Source organism: Benincasa hispida, chromosome 8 (assembly GCF_009727055.1).
Source record: "Benincasa hispida cultivar B227 chromosome 8, ASM972705v1, whole genome shotgun sequence".
NCBI classification, from domain to species: Eukaryota; Viridiplantae; Streptophyta; class Magnoliopsida; order Cucurbitales; family Cucurbitaceae; genus Benincasa; species Benincasa hispida.
Genome location: NC_052356.1, coordinates 65,119,857 through 65,125,856, shown reverse-complemented (window position 1 = coordinate 65,125,856; position 6,000 = coordinate 65,119,857).

The following is a 6,000-nucleotide window of genomic DNA, read 5'->3' as shown; positions in this document are numbered from 1 at the left end:
TTAGCCTTGGCTGCTTTCTTCTCTTTCAGATACCGAGGACAATTCCTCTTCCAGTGTCCATCTTGGTTGTAGTGGAAACACTTTCCCTTAGCAACCTGTGGACGCTTCCTTGGGGCGACAGGCGGTGGGTTAGTAGGTGCCTTCCCTTTTCCCTTACCACCCTTCTTCTTCTTCCCCTTGCAGAGTTAGAAGTAGAAGGTGCAGACTTCGTTCCTGAGGTCGAACCTCTATGGAACGTCCTGGAGGATGAAGCAACATTTACCTCACCCTTGTTCCTCTCCTTAATTTTCAGTAAAGATTGGTAGCTCTGTAACTCGTTGAGAGAGTTGTAAGGTCATATTTCACTTTGTTAAGAATCACATTGCTAACAAAGTGCAAGAAGCTCTCCAACAATGAATGCAGGATTATGCTAACCTGGCTGCCCTTATCGATGGTAGACTCATTCAACTCCGCCATATTAAAGTGGACCTTCATGTTAAGCATATGTTCACGAACAGAGGTGCCTTCTTCCATTTTGGAGTTGAATATGTATTTAAGAGCCTCATGCATAAGCTGTTCAAACGGTTGTCCAAACATCTCCTGCAGGGACTCCATGATCTCATGCGCTGAGACCATAGGCTCATGTTTCGTTGCCAAGACTTTAGAAAAACTTTCCAAGATGTAGGCTATGGACATCTCATTCGCCCGTGTCCATCGCTCGTATGCCTCTCGAACATTTCGAGCTGCATTAGAAGCTGGAATAGGAGGACAAGCCTCCGTAAGAGCAAACATGAGATCCTTGATGATCAGAATCGTCATGATCATGTGTTTCCATGTTGCGAAATTATGGCCAGTAAGTTTTTCGACGCTTAGTAATGCCATAATGAATCCTGCTATGTATTGGTGATGGGTATATAACTTGAGATAAACTATACCAGGAAATGAGATTCCTTCTAGGCGGCTGACTTTCGTCTGAGCAACTACTGAACTGAGATTCATTCTTTTTTAGCCAAGGCGATCGGCCTGACTTTTCTAGAAGGAGTCGAGTACCTTCCAGTAACGGCGAGGTTGTTGCCATTTTGAAAATGTTGCTAAAAATATGAACAAAACTTTATTAGATTTTGCTAAACCACTTTTAAACCAATCAGTTTGCAAAATAGTTTCAAATACCCTAAGATATAGACTTCTATTTTGCAATGATGCCCCAGTGAGGCAGGAAAAACGTCACCGATGGGGTGATCAGTTTCCCCTTCGCTAGGATGAGACATTCTCAACCATTAGGTAGAAGAAACTCTTGGAACTGAACCTAACAGCCACCATTTTTCGGTCCAGAACTGTTAACCTTTAACAATTCCGTGTAAGTGTAACCCCTCGCTTTCGGTGCCAAAGTCCCACCCTAATGAGCCCACCGTAGAGAAGAAGTAGATTAGGACAAGAGACTAAGTTACCTTATCCTCTTACAGGAGATCAAATAAATAAACGCGCAAAACTACCACCCTTTAGGGGGACACTCCCAAGGTGCCTCAAGGCGATGCGCAGTAACTTTATTCAACCTAATGAGGGAGACCAAGGGATATGTTGCCACACTTCCCGCTCCCACTTACAATGAACACTCTCTCCATCCACCTTGATATTGACCTACCCAAACACCATCCGTTATGGGGACACGCCAAAGGTGCCACGAGGCTGAGGGTAGATCTCACGGTGTGGACTATTTAGGAGAAACGTGAAAGGTTTAAATGAAGCATCTCATGCCCCAAGTACTTTCCACTGAATCTTCTACCTAGGGTTCATTAACCTAGACAATCCGGCTTATGATTTTAGTCTAAGTCGTCTTTTTAAACTCTGCTCATAAACAACGTTTGTCTATGAAAAATGAACAAGTTCAAGTAGTCACATTTAAACACTTTAATGGACTATCCTTAACTTGCATGCATGCATCAAATCTATCTAATTCATCTTTCCAGGTAAATTCTCAGGTAGGGGTGTTACGTTTCCATTAACTTAAATACCCCAACCTAGACAGAACCCACCTTAGACAAAAGGTCCCTTATAGATAGATTTGCTACACTTTAACCTTTTACTAGCAAATTTAATCCTATTAAACTGATTAAAAGATTAAAGCCTTAGGGTTGCTAATCGTATTAGAACCGTGATCTTAGGTCTATGCTATCATTCACCCTTATACTAATAATATAAAGATTATGCATGTCAATGCTTTTTGCATGCATAAATATAACTCTTATATTATATGATGCATGAGCATGCTCTTACATAATTTAAATCATGCTTTTCTAAATTATAACAATTACAATAAAGAGATGATGCATGATCATTGTATAAGTTAAGGTGAGCTTTACTATATGTGCATACCATATGACATGTAAAAACATACATCGCATGTAATAAATAAAGGATTAATGGACTGAGATAAGCCTTTACAAAAAATCGGAATGAAATAACCCTATTTATTACATTTTTCATCGAGCAAACCGATTCACAGGCAAACCGGGTCTTGAACTGCCAGGAGGACTTCATCGTGTAGTAAACGTCGTAGGTAGACAATCGTCCAGTGCACACTAGACGATATAAGCATAATTAAACGATCATGTAGACAACAACGAGGCTGCGAAGCCTGATCGTCTATGTAATCGCTTAGAGCGACGACAGGTAAACGATTTACCTTGCGTTACTAAGCAATCGTTTAGTCAGTTACTAAGCGATGAAGCTTGCTGACCTAAACGATCATCCAGTGCGTGCGCGCGTTAAATGATAGGTGAGCATCTCATCGTCTACACGACCCGATACTCTGTGATCGCATACCCGATCGTCAATACGATACGATCAACTTTTGATCGCATACCCCATCGTTTAATCCACGCGTTCAACAGCAATCACGTACTCCATCGTCTTTACGATGCGATCAATCGCGATCTCGTACCACATCTTCTGCAAGATGAGATCAACCCTAGATCGCCTCCTTCCTCGAAGAACCGCAACGCTTGCACCGATCTTCTTCTTCGAACGACTCAAAACTTCAAACAAACTTTGAATACATACTCAATAACGATTATTAATGCCCAAAAACGCAGGGGTGTTTACAAACAACCACAAATGTAAAAGATTTAAATCAAACCAAGGCTAATCATCCACAAAAACATCCATTAATCTGAACATCCACAACAATTTATCCATTAAATAATGTAGAAATGCACCCACCATGAACGTAAATGTCATTACGTTGCAACACATGAAATCGGAGTATCAGAACTTGGCTCTGATACCAATTGAAGGATTTCTAACCCAAGAGTTCCATGAGTGAGTTCGGATCGCTCCGATTTCACAGTGATCGAAATACACAATATACATTCAAACGCACAGTTATGTAAACAAATGGTCAATTAAAGGCATGCTTTGAACAATAAATTACAAGGGAGAGAGTTTCCATACGAGTTAAAGACGGTCTTTACACTTCGAAACTCAACGCAGCGAAAACCTCTACCCGATCTACAAACGCCTAGTAGATGCGAGATTACAGTAGCACGAACAACTGTAAACTCACGAATGCAACGGGGACGACACCACCAGAAAAAAGTCCCAGGTATTCTCGGAGTGAGAACCCAAAGCGTGGTCTTCGATGAATTTGGTAGAGGAAGGAAGAAGATTATATCGTTTAGGTGATAAACAAGTGGAAAGGGAAAAGATGTTATCGTATAGCAAGATGCTTATCGTTTAGAAGAAACTACACGATCATGTAGATCTTACTGAATGATAGTTTAGAAAATGGTATATGATCGTTTAGCAAATTGGACACACTATACGATCGTTTAGGGAAGCTATCCGATCGTTTAGGAACTAACATGCGATCGTTTAGACACGAGGTGGATGATCGTTTAGGCGCAGAGCGATTATCATATAGGCTCTCAAAATTAAGCGATCAATTATGTTTTCACCAATGCGTTTCTTCAATTTCTTTTTGGACGAACGATTCAAAATGAAAATCAATTTCATTTTGATTCATCAATTACAATAACCGACGCATTCCCACTAACGCACGTCCAAACGTGATTTTTGGGTTAATTATCATATAATTAACCAATTAAAATATTAATAAATATAATCATATTATATTTTTTACCCTATAGTTTGATATCACATATCTACTATAGTAATTTCTCCTCTACTTGATATAAATCATATTTATATCTAATTTCCTCCATAATAATGTATCTCATACATTTAGCCAATTATATCATATATAATTAACTAGTTCAATTTTATCACATACAATCAAACNCCCCTGTAGTTACATCTCACTCCTTAAGTACCACTGATTCCTCTAATGAACAACACAACATAGTCCAACTATGTGTGAACACCTCTCGGGCCAAGAGAAGGTGTGTGGCACCACATCGTTCAAGCCCCGAAATTAGCCCTTAAGGGAGCTATATATCTACTTACCCCTGCCTCTGAGAAGGAGTGAATTCCATCTTGTATAGTTGAGTTCCCAGCTCCCAAATCAGACGAATCCCCAAAATGGTAGGTTTGAATTGACGACCTGGCCACTCGCACCCATACAAATCAAAGGACCGCCCTTAATGGCAGGAGTTCCCAACTCACTCAGGATTGAGGTCATGTTACCTATGGTCATCCTAGTGAAGTGAAGTCCCTGTCATGTACGGTGTTACATAATGAGACGTTAACACTTCGTGGTCAGGTCTTATAAAAACTCTTTGTATAGGTTGCCCCCACTCGCATCTCCCCAACACGAATGATCGGGATCAGACCATCTATGACAAGTCACAACACTTGTGATAATTCCACAAAGCGGGCCACATCCATAGCGTTACCAGATAAGGTTTCCTTCCTATATCCATATACTACAAACCATTTTGGTTATCACTCAAGACATGATCCACTTGTATGTCACCACATACATGCTTGAGTTACATATAGATAACCAGGGATTTTAAGACATGATCCACTTAGCAAAATACAAGATGTAAAGTAAATATCATATATTATACAACACAAGCGTTCGTACAAACTATTTACAAACTACAGGACACAAGACTTTAGGGCATCAACCCCAACACCATCTAGTGGGAATATCAAGACACACATAACTCTTACAAGAAATTTTTTCAATTTCAATGCACTTTTTAAATTTCAAAAAATGTGCAGGAGAAGATCTTATAAATCGTACAACATATCAAATCCTTTCAATGCAATCATTATGTTCCTTAAAAGCATCACATACTATGAGATTTAATATATGAGCACAACAATGAACATGCAGAAATTCTCCACTAAACAATAATCCCTTATTGAATCTTTTCAGAAGATAAGCAATGGCAGTGTCATTCGAACTTGCATTATCAACAGTCAAAGTCATTAACCTTTCAATGCCCCAATCCTTTAAATTCTTTTCAATGGTTTTACCAATAGTATCACCTTTATGATTCTCAATTGGACAACAACTAAGTATCCTTTTATGTAATTTTCAATCAGAATCTATGAAATGGGCAGTTAGTACCATGTAATTTATATTTTGTCCCGATGTCCAACAATCTGTAGTGAGAGAAACTCTATACTTCTTATTCACAAACATGTCTTTCAAACGATTTTTCTCATTAACATACAACTTAAGCACATCTCTAGCCACAGTAAATCGAGATGGAACAACAAATCTAGGTTGACTTACACATGTTAATCTATCGACAAATTTCTTAAATCCTTTACCCTCCACAAACTTGAATGGCAATTCATGAACAATTACCATTTCAACCAACGGTTCCCGACAACTCTCTGAACTATATGACTCACACACAAGTTGTGACGTATTATCCCCAACATTGTCTTTGGCTTTAGTTTTGAAAGCTAATGTCATTTGGGTTGGATCTCTCTTTTTCTGGTAAGGGTATTTTTTACAATTTTCCAAATGATTCTTCATAGTCCCAGTACCATTACGTTTGGAATGACATGCATAGACAACTCCAATATTGAGCATGAGGGTCTTTA